Raw genomic sequence first — 16,189 nt, 5'->3', positions numbered from 1 at the left:
TTTATACTTGAATTTCGCTGGGGAAACATGAGTGCACAACACAATTCCAACAATGCATATCATCTATATTTCCACTTCATAAATACAAGCATCAAGTTTTTGGCGCTGTTCCTGGAGACTTCGGCAAAATAGTTTTTTAACGGTAATTTTTTGTGATTTCTTTGCAGAACTCTCAATCGCTGGCGAATTACGACCCCGAGATTGAGAGGACATTTAGAAGAAGATTGAGAGACCGTCAACAGCAATCACAATTCGATAAAGAAGAGATGGTGGAGCAGCCTGGAGATGGAGCACCAAAAGTTAACAATGTCATGGCGAATCCGATTCTGTTGGCAAACGATTGTAATAGGCCCAACAGAGATTATGCATCGTCAAACCTCTATGATTTCTCTCCCGGAATCATGTGGCCTGTCCTCGATGGAAGCAGATTCGAAATGAAACCGATGATGCTGCAAATGATCCAGACTGTAGGTCAATTCGGAAGAAGGCGTGGCGAGGACCTGCACGCTCACCTCCGAAGTTTTATTGAAATCTACAATACTTTTGTGTTCCTGAACATCTCTGCTGAAGAAGTTCGACTAACATTATTCCCATTTTCTCTCTGTGATCAGGCTAGAAAATGGGTATACTCTCTCGAACCGGGAGAGATCACTTCTTGGGAGCAGGTAGTGGAGAAATTTATGAAGAAGTATTTTCCACCTAGCGAGAATGCAAGACGAAGGAAACTTATTACAAAGTTTGAACAAGACATGGACGAATCGCTCAGCGATGCTTGGGCGAGGTTTAAAAGGTTGGTCCGAGATTGTCCACATAATGCGTTACCAGACTGCCTTCAAATGGAGATTTTCTATCATGGTTTGAATCCCGCTTCGCAGACCGCTACCAATGCGGCAGCCGCTGGTGGTCTGCTTGACAAAACATACAATGAGGTGAAGAATATCCTAGATCGCATCTCTAAGAACCATGAAGACTGGAGAGAGAGTGACCAGAGATTAAGACTTAAAGACTCTGATGCAAACAATGGTGCTATTGTTTCATTACAAAACCAAATGACCGAAATGATGAATTTGAACCTAGGAACGGCGATCAGCAGCCCAACACCACAAGGTGGGCAAATCAAAGCAATCAGTCAAAACACCGTAAGGTGTGCGACTTGCGGTGATGGGCATGCGATGGAAGATTGCCCGTAAAATCCACAATCTGTATACTTTGTGAAAAATAATCCCTTTTCAAACACCTAGAACCCCGAGTGGAAAAACCACCCAAATTTTGTTTGGAAGAATCAACAACAAAATTTTCAACCTGTGGCACAAAAAGAAGGGCCACCAGGATTCTTTCAACGCAACAGCGATCAACTGAGCAATCAAGCAAGTAGCTAACAAAAACCCTCACAATCCTCTTCTTTTGAGAGCCTATTGAAGCAATATATAGAGAAAAACAAGACGGTGCTTCAAAGTCAGGCCACGTCTATCCGCAATCTTGAATTACAGATGGGCCAGATTACAAATGAGCTGAAAAGTAGACCACAAAGGGCGCTGCCAAGTTCAACCGAACTTCCATGCAACTCGAGGGGATCAGGTAAGGAGCAATGTCAGGTTATGACATTGTGTAGTGGGAAGACTGTGGAGGTAGAATAGAAGGAGCTTAGTAGAACATCTTCCATTGCAGCTGAACCTGAGATTGCAGTAACGCAAGAAGAAGAAAGAGAAAATGCAGCAGAAGAACCTGAGGTTGCGTCGACCTCGAAAAAACTGAAATGGGAACCATGAAAGTTCAGTTACCACCTTTTCCTCAAAGACTAAGGAAGAAGAAAAACGAAGAGGTACAGTCCAACGCTTCTTATCTATGTTAAAGCAATTACATGTTAACATTCCTTTCAATGAAGTGATTGAGAAAATGCCTATCTATGCCAAGTTTCTAAAGGATATGGTAACTAAAAAGAGGGGCACTGGAAAATTTTCCACGGTGGCATTAACGCAAAGTTCCAAATCCATAATCCCACCGAAGATGAGCGATCCTGGGGGCTTTACTATTCCTTGCTCCATATGAGAACTCTATATTGGGCAAGCCTTATGTGACTTGGGGGCCAGCATAAATTTGATGCCACTGTCAATTTTTAGACAATTGAATGTGGGGCAACTTGTGCCCACATCAGTGACTCTCCAATTGGCTGACAGATTTTTGGTTCATCCAGAAGGTAAGGTGAAGGATGTGCTAATCACGATTGATAAATTTATTTTGCCAGCTGACTTCATCATTTTAGACTACGAGGCCGAAAAAGATGTGTCTATCATTTTAGGGCGATCTTTTCTATCAACGGCTTATGCTCAAATTGATGTGCACAAGGTAGAAATCACTTTGAGTATAAATAGACAGAAGCTTAAATTTAATATAATTTGTGCCATGAAATTCTCGGATGAAGAAGACCTGCAAGACTCTGATGATGACCTGAATTTGATTGAAAAAGAAAAGTCTACTGAAGAGTGTGAAGAAGAGGATGCCAACGCATCCGTTGTTGCCTGCAATGTGATCGTAGCAAAAACAAACAAAGAAGAAGAGATGATCGCAACGCAAGAAGTAGAGCCAAAAGAAGAACGAAAAACAATGCAACCTTCCCTGGTGGAACCACCAACACTTGAATTGAAAACCCTATCAACCCATTTGAAGGATGCATTTCTAGGGCAGAATGAGAAGCTGCCAGTGATCATTTCCTCTACGCTCAACAAAGAACGGGAGAATGCGTTGATGAGCATACTCAAGAAACATGTGCGAGCAATTGGCTGGATGCTCGCTGACATCAGAGGAATTAGCCCCGCGTACTGCATGCACCACATTCGTCTTGAAGACGACCAAAAAGCAACAATTAAACATCAACGTAGACTCAACCCTGCAATGAAGGAGGTCGTCAAGAACGAGATTATCAAATGACTAGATGCGGGCATTATCTATCCTATAGCAGATAGCACGTGGGTCAGCCCCGTGCAATGTGTGCCGAAGAAGGGTGGAATGACAGTAGTCCCAAATGAGAACAACGAATTAATACCGCAAAGGACATCACTATATGGCGCATAGAACTACCGCAAGTTGAATGCGGCTACAAAGAAAAATCATTTCCTTCTGCCATTCATCGATCAAATGCTAGACAGACTAACAGGGAATGATTTTTACTGCTTCCTGGATGGGTATGGTGGATACAATCAAATCATGATAGCTCCTGAAGATCAAGACAAGACCACATTCACCTGTCCAAATGGAACATTTGCTTTTCGCCGCATGCTATTTGGCCTCTGCAATGCGCGAAGCACGTTCCAAAGGTGCATGATGACGATCTTTTCAGATTATCTCGAAGATTCTGTAGAAATATTTATGGATGACTTCTTCGTTTATGGGAACATCTATGAAGTCTGCTTAGCCAACCTAGAGAGGATTCTGAAGAGATGTGAGGAGATGAATTTGGTGCTCAACTGGAAAAAATGTCATTTCATGGTGAAATAGGGTATAGTGTTGGGACATAAAGTCTCCCGGGATGGGTTGAAGGTGGACAAAGCAAAGATTGACCCAATTGAAAAGCTTCCACCTCCAACCAGCGTAAGGCTGTGCGAAGCTTCTTGGGGCACGCTGGATTTTACAGATGATTCGTCAAAGAAGTTTCTAAGATAGCACGACCACTTAGTGCATTATTAGAGGCGGACAGAAAATTTGAGTTTGACAACAATTGCCTCTACGCATTCAGAGTTTTAAAAAATGCGCTGCTTATCGCACCCGTCTTGATTGTACCGGATTGGACATTGCCATTTGAAATCATGTGCGATGCAAACGGGTATGTGATGAGGGTAGCCTTAGCGCAAAAGAGAAAAACAATTTTGCACACCATCGCATATGCGAGTAAAACTTTAAACCCGACTCAAACAAATTATACCACCACAGAGAAGGAACTCCTGGCTGTGATTTTTGTATTGGAAAAATTTCGGGCATATCTATTGGGAACCAAGGTACTCATCCATACTGATCACTCGGCGATCAAATACTTAATGACAAAGAAGGACGCAAAGCCGAGGTTGATCAGATGGGTTCTTTTCCTTCAAAAACTTGATATCGAAATAATTGACCGGAAAAGGACAGAGAATCAGGTTGCGGATCATTTGTCTAGACTGGAAAATCCTAAAGTTGACTGCAATGAGACTAAGGTGAGTGTTGTGTTCCTGGATGAGCAACTATTCCACATAGAAGAATTGCCCTGGTATGCAGACATTGTCAATTATTTGGTTTATGAAAAATTCCCTGAAGATTACACTTATCATCAATAGAAGAAGCTCAAGAATGAATGCAGACATTATAATTGGGATGAGCCGAATCTGTATAGGGGAGGTGCAGACTAGATTATTTGGTTATGCATACCAAATGCTGCTAAACAACACATATTGTCACAATGCCACGACTCACTATATGGTCGCACTTTGGAGGGCAGCGCACCGCAGCCAAAGTTTTGCAAAGTGGATTCTTTTGGCCTATATTATTCAAGGATGCAGCTGACTACGCAAAGAAATGTGATCGGTGCCAACGAACAGACAAAATTTCATGGAAGAACGCAATGCCTATAAACACTGTCTTGAAGCTGGAATTATTCGATGTGTGGGAGATTGATTTCATGGGACCATTCCCCCCTTCGTATGGTAAACATTATATTTTATTGGCCGGCGATTATGTCTCCAAGTCGGTAGAGGCAATAGCATGCGCCGCAAATGATGCGGCGGTAGTCTCCCAGTTCCTGAAGAAATATATTTTCACTCGTTTGGCACTCCTCGTGCCATCATAAGTGATGAAGGATCCCGCTTTATCAATCACAATATCAAGAAGTTGCTACACAAGTACAATATCCTCCACAAAGTGGCCACCGCATACCATCCGCAAATGAATGATCAGGCTGAAGTGTCCAATCGAGAAATTAAGTTGATACTTGAGAAAGTAGTAAAGCCTTCACGAAAGGACTGGGCAACAAAGCTTGACGATGCGTTGTGGGCATACCGAACCGCATTTAAAACATCCATAGGTATGTCCCCCTATGTGCTGGTATTTGGTAAGGCGTGTCATTTGCCTTTGGAGCTAGAGTGTAAAGGACTATGAGCGGTAAAGAAGTTGAATTGTGATTTGAAGAAGGCAAGGGAAGCACAAAAAATGCAACTGGTCGAGCTAGAAGAATGGAGGAACAATGTATATGAAAATGCGAAGATTTATAAAGAGCGCACCAAGCGCTGGCATGATCAATGCATATGTTGTAAGAACCTCCAAGTCGAGCAAAAAGTCTTGCTTTTCAATTCACATCTGCGACTCTTCCCATGAAAGCTAAAGTCATGTTGGTCCGAACGTTCGTAATTCGACAAGTATTTCTGCATGGCGCAGTGGAATTATCAAATGACGACGGAACCAACATATTCAAAGTCAATGGGCAGCGAGTAAAGGCATAACATGGAGAAGGCTGGCATAGCCAAGTCGACTCCGTGGAACTAAAGAACTTTGAATGAAGAAGGAAGTAGGTGGTCCCTGCGTTATCAAATGATCGCAACTTATCAGGGACGCAAGTTTTGGAAAACCTCAATTCTTCAACTCTTTTCTCCACTACTCGGAATTTTTACTATCTTTTCAATTTTGATCTATCCTTATTTTACTATCACTATCTTTTGTTACAAAAAAAAAATGCGGTAACAAGTTTTATTTTGTTTAAAATAATTTTACCCTCTCTTTGTTTTTCTTGCAACGATCGAGGCGCTGGATTACGGAGATGTTACGCGAAGAAGCACTTATCTTATTCCATCACCGCAATCCAAAGAAGAGAGATCACCGCATAGATGGATGCGTCAATACAATGCGGCGACAGTGCAAAATTTGGGGGTGTACTCTTCCTTATCTTTATTTCCAATTTTTTGCTATCACATTGCATTTTAGTCTTTAAAGTTTTATCATCGCATCCTCTTTAATCACCGCAATCATTTGACATAGATAAATTTAGTGAGTTACCGCATTCCGTTTCTTTGCCAAATATGATTTCAATGATGAAAAATATGCTTCTATTTCTTTCATATATATTAGAGTCAACTTAATCTTAAGATAGTCACCTCCTGAAATATTTCTAGAAGTTAGGGGTTTGCTAGCTTTCTGTCAAACTCTCTTTACAACGCATTCTATGACCATCGTATGACTTATTTTAATCTTTTGGCAATGAGGACATTGCCGCATTTTAAATTTGGGGGTGGGGTATTTATTTCCGACCTTGCTATTCTACAAAATATATATATATATATATATATATATATATATATATATATATATATATCTTCAGAATAACAACTCCACTGTCAACGCAATGGGAAACCCATGTTGATAAGAGTTAAGTTGTGAAAGCACTTACCCATAGTTGGATGTTCGCATGACATACGTGGGAGCAAGCCAAAACGAAAGTAAGTCACCAGGATCAACGCATAAATCAATGACCGTAACTCCACTGCAAAGTTGGTATGAGTTTAGTTTGAGAAAGAGTGCATTGCTCATAGTTGGATGTCCGCATGACACCCATGGGGACAAGCCAAAACGAAGGTAAGGCACTCGGATCGGCGCAAGGTCAGAAAAAAATAGCAATGAAAATTTTTGTGCAAGGATAAATCAGTTGACACCCCGGTGGAAAATTTTCTTTTTGAAATAAATCATGCGATATTCCGAAATTTAGTAAAGTTCTTTTGAAAGTTAAACTTGCAGTCCCTAGGTCTTAGAAATATTTTAAGAAGAGACTTGAATAAGACGTAAGGAAATTCTGGTATATAGGATTTGAGTGAGGTATCCTTGAGAAGTCTAGGAAAAGAACTTTGCAGTTGACTTGCTAAAGAAATCTTTAGCTTATGCTTGAGGACAAGCATTGTTTAAATTTGGGGGTGTGATAACGGGCAGAAATGCATGTTATAATAGTGCTCAGTTCTTAAACAATGTTGGATTGCGTTGATAAAATATGTTAAATTGCGTTCATTAATCATAAATTCTATAATATCGCGGTCGCATGCGTTCAGTGCATTAGAACTATTGATTTTTTTATTTTTGTGCAGAATATGCATTAACGCAATGCAAAGATTGTGATCATAGGAATTCATTGGTCGAGCGCAACTTCACCATAAGGCTTTGCGTTGATCGTGCTCGCAAACATTCGCCCGAGAAGGATCGCCGCAACTTGGTCAGCGCAACATGGTGGGTGCATCTGGGTGAAAGGCCAATTAAGAGCGATGGGACAGAAAGTTGATGACAGTCGAATCCAAATTAAGTTGACAGCCGGTAACGGTTACCAAATACATTCAACTTTATCGGTAACAATCATTCGGCACGTCAATCAGGAATTAAAGTTGTCCTATCTGTACAACTGGGAGAGAAAAGCCGCCTTTCACCATGGATGCTCTATAAATACCAAGTGCATTCTTCAGAAAAGGGGTTAACCGTTTTTACAACCAGTTGACGAGTTAATCAGTTGCTTCTGTTCATAATTTCCATTCCATTTTAAGGCGGAACAAGAGAAGAGTGGTGGCGCCGGAGATCGCTCAGGGCAACTCGAGAGAGAACCTTGGGGCATAAGAGTAGAGAGCGGGCCGACTCTCGCGAGAGCAAGATTATCTTTAGAGCATGAGTAGAAACAATGTAAATGCTTGGTGGGAAGAAATTGCTACCATGCTCTTTATTATACTTGCATTGTTATTTTGTACTTCATCTTCATACCTATTCAATGGAAGTTCTATTTCTACATCTGCTCAGTCTCTTAATACGCATGAGTAGCTAAACTAGTCGAATGGGTTGAGAAGAACTAAGCTAACATGACCTAGGAAGTTCATTGCTTGCGATTGTCTTGTTTTATGCTGTGCAAAATACTCTTTAGAGTTACTTGAGAGATAGTCTAAAGAAAGAACTTAATGTCTCGAGAGAGTTAGGTTAGAATCTGGACTCGAAAGAGCAAGATTAGGCTTGCATAAACAAGAGATAAGGACTTAGAAATAAGCTCTGTTTGTTAACTTGCATCACATGCATCCTAGAGATTGGAATGATAATATGTGGTCGCATATTTGTGTGGACGTCATGTTGTCATCACATAAATAGAAATAGAGGTTTATGTGTAAACCCTGTAGACTTATCGCATATATATCGCATGCGTTCTAGCCTTAGAAGTTGTGGTATTCGCACCGAGAGGTGGTTTACTGTTGTATGCATGTTACATGATCGCAAGCATGAACGCATTCTAGGGAGTGTTAGCCGAAATATTTCTCAACTCGTTCACCATATATTCATCGCATTTTCCATTTACCAACTCTTTTCAAACTCCGCCGCATTTGTTATTTATTTTTAATCAACGCAATCAACAAACCAAACATTTTATTTATTTTCCCAGTTACTGCAAAGTTTTCATTAAAATAACCAACGCAATCTATTTTCACAAGTCCCTGTGTTCGACCCTGGACTTACCAGGAAACTCAGAGGAATTTACACTTGAATTCCGCTGGGAAACTTGAGTGCACAACACAATTCCAACAATGCATATCATCCATAATTCCACTTCATAAATATGAGCATCAAGTAACCCATTAAACAAGACCTTTGGGAGCTCTCATAGAATATACTCTCTACAAAAATAATCTCTACGATTACTCTGAAACTCTTGTTGGCTTTTTGACTCTTAATCTCAAATTAATTAATTTTAATTAATTAATTAATCAATGTTTTGATGATAACAAACTCATATTTTAATTACTGAAAATCTTAGTGTTTTAATATATCCATAGCGTAGAGCTTGGAACAACAATTCCAACATCTCTTGAATCACTCAAATCGGAGCTAAAACGAAGATGATATGACCGAAACAAGTCCATAGAGAAAAGGTGGATGACGTGGCATAACCAGACCATTTGCATGCAGACATGTGGCAGCATATTGGTTGAATGGTGGATCATTAAGAGATTAACATATGATAGATTTTTAATTTTTGGATTGATTTAAAATAAAAAAAATTGAAATTTAAAAGAAATTTAAAAGAAAAATAAATTTAATATTATTTTATGTTTGTGTCTACGGCTAGTTTTTTACACATGGTATATTTTTTTTTTTTTGGATTGACTTTAAAGAGAATAAATTTAAAAAGAAAATGAATTAAAAGGAAAATAAATTTAATATTATTTTATGTTTATGTCTAACGGCTAGTTTTTGACACATGGTGTGTTTTTATTTTTTGGATTAATTTAAAAAAAAAAATGAGTTTCAAAAGAAAAGGAATTTAATATTATATTTTGTTTGTATCTAACGACTAGTTTAGTTTAAAATCTCTACCATTGATTTTTCTTTTCTAAAATCGTGGTCCAAATTAATTGTGGTTTCTAAAAATTTTTCCATCTCTATATAAACCATCTTCCTTTCCAAATTTTAAATAAACAAATTTTACATTTCATAATCCTTCAAAACTCAAAAGTTCCATTGTTGCTCTCTTTAAGTTCCCAATTTTTTTCTTTTCATCTTATTCTTGAGAGAGTGTTTTTGTATTGTGAGGATAAACTTGTTGAGTGCTTGAACTTGTAAATCCACTCTAGTAAGAGTTGTATTGTGTTCTTCAAAAAGTTCAACATTTGTAACGGTTTGATCCTAAACCGTGGAAAGGATCGGGTCTGCTCTTGAACCCGTAAAAGGAGCAGTGGTGTAACAGTTGGGCTCTAATCCGGAAAGAGTCGGAAAGATTTTATTCAAATTTCCAAGAGCCGCTTGGGGAGTGGAGTAGGTCGAGTTTGACCGAATCACTATAAAAATTACGGTGTCTTCTTCTCTAACTCTTTCCTTTTTATTTTTGCAATTAATTTAAGAAATTTATTGTATGTTTTAGTTTATTCTTATTTATTTGCTAAAATTTGATAGAATTAAATTATCACATTTTTTGTCATCTTATTTGTTGCATAATTTGAATTTTTCTTATTATTTATAAAAAAAAAAGTGTATTAATTAGTTTATTTGGGTTAATTTAGAAAAAAAAAGTTTAATTATACCCTATTCACCCCTCTAGGATTGCCATATCGATCCAACAACTCTTTCTTTATAAATTCTCTCAATTTTCTTAGAAAAGTTCTAAGAAAATTCTTTTTCCTTGTTCCCACTATTCTTTCAAGAAGCGGTTCCAACAAGTCGGATCCTTGCCAGAGTCATAGCAAGGAAGACCTTGTGGAATTTGAAAAATATAAGAATGGGACTACCAATTTCAAGATGAGTTTTGTTGTAGTCACGTGTCAACAACGGTATGGTCCTTAACCTTTTTCTTGTTTACTTGTTTTTAATTGTTTTAAGAAATGAAAGAAAGCGATCTCACACTTCCACTAGGATTCAATTCCCTTCAGGTAAGACTTGAGAGTTTTATGTTTTGTACTTACATGACTCGTAGTGAACTTTGAGGGCTTCTGGGCATTTATGAAGTTCCCTTCGGTGCTACTAATTTTGTATGTTATCTTAGTCTGCCTTTATTTCAAGTCGACTCTTGTATGTTGATTACTTACCTTTTTTGGAAAGAGTAACTACTCGTGTAAGAAGTTGGCCAACTAGGATTTTTTCCACTCCTTGATTACAACTTAGTTGTCGTATTCTTCAAAATTTCAAATCTATCTTGCTAGTTCTTTTGTGCTTTTGGTGTAGATTGTTCACAAATTAGATTACTTACTTCGTTCCTATCGTTAGAAGAGCAGTTGGATGGTGTGGGAGGGGTTAAGGTTACACTGTTGAATCACGAAAAAGAGGACTTGGAGACTGACATATTTCTTCTTGAAATGTTGTTGTCCTCATGAAATTATTATGACTTATCCTAATCTGTTCAGGCTTGTTACGAGTCGCTTGAGTGGAGACCTATATTTTACATAGTCGAAGTTTATGGATGTGGTTTGCCCCTTTAGTTCTTCGACTTGGTGTTGGAGAGTTATTTTTCATGTTCGAGACAAGTTGCAATACTTCGTTCGTTTTTCTATTGGGATATATGGTTTGGCCTTTGGTTGAAGGGGATCCTTTTCTTTGACAATGTAGATATGATAGTTATTTTAGATGCTAATTCCCTTCACGTGAAAGTTTCTTATTTTCTTCGCCCAGATACCAACCTGAAGATAGTTCATTTAGGTATATATAGTTTGACCAAGAGGTGAGTTGGAATCTTCACCACACATATTGAACTCTCTATATATAAAAAGTTAAAACTCACAATGTTATTAATTTTGTAAATGAAGACGAATTTCATATATATCACTAAAGATACTCATTTTCCTTTCTTATGTCGTAAAGATTCAAAGCTACCTAATAATACTTTGAATTTTTTGCTGTAGAAACTAATTGATGGGATTGTTTTTAATATTAACATTTAAAAGTAATTGTTAGGACCATCATAGGTATGTGTGCTGATAGTAATCCTGCTGTGATTTAAAATTCTTTTGTTCCGTGTTGGAAATTATTCACCTAATCAGGATCCTAGTGTTATATTATAATTTATGAGTTCCATACAGTGTCATCCATGACAACTTTTTCCTATCTCACTTGTACTAACATCTGGATCCCCATAAATGTTGTCTTGCTTCATATGAATCACATATCCATATGACTTTTTAGATACATAGATAGTTTCCTACTTAGAACTTTACTTCTTTAGATCTTCCCAAAAAGGTTAGGACTGTTGCAGTTATGTTTTCAGATGACAATTCTGCTTCTTCGATCTGGTCTAATGGCGATCCATGGTCAATGTATCATTTGGGAAGAACCATACTTCTCAGCTAATAATGCGACAAACAAAAAATATCTTATGAGTTACATTAAGAAAGTTAAGCCTCCATTTAGTAACCACTTTGTTTTTTGTTTTTGTTTTTGAAAATTAAGCCTATAGATACTGCTTCCTTCTCCAAATTTCTTACTTTGTTATCTACGTTTTAGTAATGGTTTAAAACAAACCAAATTTTGAAAACTAAAAAAAATAGCTTTTCAAAAGGTGTTTTTGTTTTTAGAATTTGGCTAAGAATTCAACCATTGTACTTAAGAAAGCTACAAATCAATGTAAGAAATGGGGGAAGAAATAAGCTTAATTTCCAAAAACCAAAAACTAAAACCGATGGGCCTAAATTGATAAAATAGAATGAAACTATTTTTGATAATTACCTTGAGACGATGCTCATCTAAAATTTCAGTTAAGCTAAGGAAATATGATATATGAGAATCAAAGCCTCCAATGGAGCCTTCATCGACAGTAATCAGAACTTCATGCTCTTTTGCCAGTTGCCTTATAAGTTGAGTGTCTAGAGGTTTGCAAAATCTAGCATCTGCCACTGCTGGGGCAATGCCTCTTGTTTTCAGCAATTCTGAAGCTCTAACACATTGCAAAACTATTGAACCATACACCAATAGAGCAACTCTAGTGCCTTCTACCAGTATTATCCCCTTGTCAATCTATTCAACAAAAAAAAAAAAATGTGTCAAATTTTACTTTAAGACAGTATTTTGTAACCTCCTTAATGCTTAAAGAGTTGCTTTATTTCATGATAACCTCAATTGGAGTTAAGTTAGGAGGAAGATCAACTCCAATCCCATTGCCCCTTGAAAACCGAAAGCAACTCAGTTTATCATCTATTGTCGCTGTCGTTGTAATCATGTGGATAGTTCAGCTTCATTAGATGGAACCATGACAATCATGTTCAGCAAACAAGCCATGTATGTTATATCAAATGCTCCACAATGTGTCGGGCCATCGGTACCGACCAAACCAGCTCGATCCCTTGCAAAGCGAACAAGTAGTTTTTGAAGGTCTGCATCATGCACCACCTTAATGACCATTCTATATAGTTAGTAATTAGTATAATACAAGCATGAAAAGTAATCTTTTACTGCAACTTTTACTAAAATACCTGTTTGACCCTAACTTTCCAAGTGCTGAAAAAAAAAAAAACAGGCTCCAAAATCTTTCTATGCATACATACCTTATCAAACCCCCTTTGAAGGATGGATGAGTAAATAGTACAAAATGCCTTGATACCCTCTGTGACTAAACCAACTGCAAATGTAATAGCATGTCTCTCGACAATACCGACATCGAAGCAATGTTCTGGGAACCTCTTCTAACAATAGTAAAGACTAGCTCCACCACCCATGGCATCATGGATGGCTACAATTTTGTTGTCCAGTTCGGCTTCTCTTATAAGAGATTCAACAAACTATTGATTGTATGAAAGTGTGGCAGATTTTGTCTTGAATTAATTATCTGTTTTGGGGTCAAGCTAGACTACTCTTGCATCATTGTAATATGTGTAAAGAAATAAATATTTCAAAAAATCCATGGAACTAGACAAGATGATCAACTGCTTCTGTTGGAGGATAGCCCTTCTCTTTTTCTGTAACGATGTGGATCAATAGTGGTCTAGGCACTGGCATTGATTTCACCTTATCAAAAATGGTGACCAAATCCTATACATTGTGACCATCCACTAGATCAATATAGTACAATCCTAACTTCTTAAAAAATGTTGATCCTTAACTACTTATCAAACCTCTTGCATATTCATCGACTTTCACTACAACTTCATGGGCTTGTCCCCCAATTTGTTTTGCAATGACCTTCAAATAATGGTGTGAAAGTCATTAACTTTGATAAACTAAGGTTCTATTTTAAATGAATTTCTAAATGCATAATAATGTTTTTTTAAACATTTGAAAAGTCATTCCAATAGATCCTAACTTGTGGTAAACCATATGTAATCCTCTAATATTTTACCTTTGCAGTTTCACGAAGTTTTCAAAATTGTGTGCTTGCTTGAAGTTTGGTTAAGACACTGCTGAGAGCTCCAACAAAAATGACCATTCGCATATGGTAATAAATTAAGTCAAAATTTAAAAATTTTAGAAAAATAACCATTCACATATGGATCCTTAAGCCTCAATTGATACTGTTTTTTTTTTTTTTTTTTTTTTTTTTTTTGAAATTTTTGATTTTTTCCTCCATTTTTTCAAATATTATTATCATCTTATTTTAAGAAATACTTAAATTCCCAGTGAAATTCTATAAAAAGAATAAATAAATAAATAATTTTTTTTATAAAAACTATTTTTATTTTTCAAAACTTGGTTTAATATTTCAAAATATTGATAAAAAGTTGATAAAAATATATTTATATAAACTTAATTTTAAAAAATCAAATATAATATGGAAGATGTGTGAAAATTTTTAAAAAAACGCTATGAAGGGGATATTCCATTACCACTAAGTTTTGGCCTTTATGATGAGAACAAAAGAAAACTTACTATATTTCAAGTGTTCCTTCTTACATTACAGAAGGGTCGATCTGCGTTAAGCATATGATGAAAACATTAGTAAGGAAAAAAGGGTCAAATATTAACGATTATGAACCTTTATTGATAAAAGCCTTAGTGCTAAAATCTAGACGCTTGAATGAGCATCAATTGCTCTATGTTTCAACAACTCTTATTTTCTCCTAGTTGAAAAATTATATGTTTAGTAGTAACTCATAGATTTTACTTTCATTCAGTCTATTTGATATCAGATGAGCAAGTCAATTCTTTTCTTTGTCATGAACAACTAGTTGTTCCTAAAAGAGATTAAATCCAAACTAACATTGAGTATGTGTTAACAGTAGAAATGGCAAGTACTTTATGAAGAAGATGAAATGTATGAATGTGAAACATTACCTAGATTGCATCTCTCCTTTTGGATAGAAAAAGGGAAAAAGATTTTGAATCAGATCATTTTTAATATGTTCTCTACTAAAAACAAACTTATGCATAATTTTTGTGAAAATGGCACATGAGTGTATTAATTGCTTCTCCATCGATTTGAAAAATGGTTAAAAAGAAAATTTGCTCATGTTCTTGTTTCATGGTTTTGCTTTTTGACACAAAAATCCCTTATCAGTATAATAACATAAACACAACCCATAGACACACTTGTTAGAAAAAAAAGATAACACAAGGAGAACCAACTAGTGCGTGCGACGGCCTTCGGAGGTAGTGTGTGGCAGCATTGAAGTTGAAGCACACGGTATTAGGGCATTGGAGCTCAAAGCTCAACAATGCGTGTCACGGCTGTTTGTGTAGAAAATGGAGGGGAAAGGGAAAGTGAGGGAAATGAATAGTCGGGTTGGTGGAATAGAGGAAAAATAGAAAAAAAAAGTAAAAATGGAAAAAAGGAAGAAGAGGGAAAAGGAAAAGTGGGGAAAAAAAGGAAACTTTGGATTTTTCTAAGGACTTTTTCCCATGAATATTTTCATCGAGATAAGTCCGAATTTTTGTTGGCATATTATTTTAAAAAAATGTGCACGTTGCCCTATTTTGGCCGGCAAATTGAATTTTTATCGGGATAAATACATCGATGCCAACGAAAATGTATGCATCGGGAAAAAAATATCAGAATAGATAAAAATGTTGTAGTGTTGGTTCGGTAGTTGGCAGGTCGGTAGATTCACCATCGCTCGTAAACCCGCGCCTACGCAAATAATATTTATAAATCATCAAACTAACTAAGAAGACTAATTGGCCTCCCGAGCAATGGTGCAAATTTGGCAGGTCGGTGGATTTACCGTCGTTCGTAAACCCGCGCTTACACAAATAATATTTATAAATCACCAAACTAACTACTTATACTAACTGATAGTACAAGTGACAAGTCTAGGGTCGAACCTGAGGGAAGCGTGAAAGATTAGTTTATCAAGCTTGTTTCCAGTTAAAATGATAAACTAGGGAGATTGGTATAGTTGGATAATTGAAATTGCGTGAAAATAAAAATGTAAGAAAAGTAAAGATAGAAGTGCAATTAACCGAGATGTCTTAGTTTAGAGGAATGGATTTGCCCAATGTAGTAAGATCATCGACCCAATTTATGACTTAAATTTCTTATTTATGCTTAGCCCAATTGATTTGAATCCGAACCAATAGTCCTAATTATCTAATTAATCAAAATTCACAGAAAACAAACCCACTCCATACAGATTAACGAATCACATTCAGTTCTAGGGATTACGCTAAGATGGGTGTTAATTTCCAACATCTAATTAAATAATCAATACGGTTTTTCTATAGGTTGCTAGGAACAGTCATTTTTGCCTAACTAACCTGTTGCTTCCAATGGGATTATCTTATAAATACGTGTCAGATATTACAAGGT

At 36.8% G+C, this 16,189-nt stretch overlaps 1 pseudogene; it reads right to left on the bottom strand.

Moving 5' to 3' along the window:
• Positions 1-213: 213 nt before the first annotated feature.
• LOC120090642 (1-deoxy-D-xylulose-5-phosphate synthase 2, chloroplastic-like) lies at positions 214-13,873 on the bottom strand (annotated as a pseudogene).
• Between the last annotated feature and the right edge of the window lie 2,316 nt (positions 13,874-16,189).

This window comes from Benincasa hispida, chromosome 11, assembly GCF_027475165.1.
Source record: "Benincasa hispida cultivar pf3 chromosome 11, pf3_genome.v1.1, whole genome shotgun sequence".
Classification (NCBI taxonomy): domain Eukaryota; kingdom Viridiplantae; phylum Streptophyta; class Magnoliopsida; order Cucurbitales; family Cucurbitaceae; genus Benincasa; species Benincasa hispida.
This window is presented reverse-complemented; position numbering and strand designations above follow the sequence as displayed.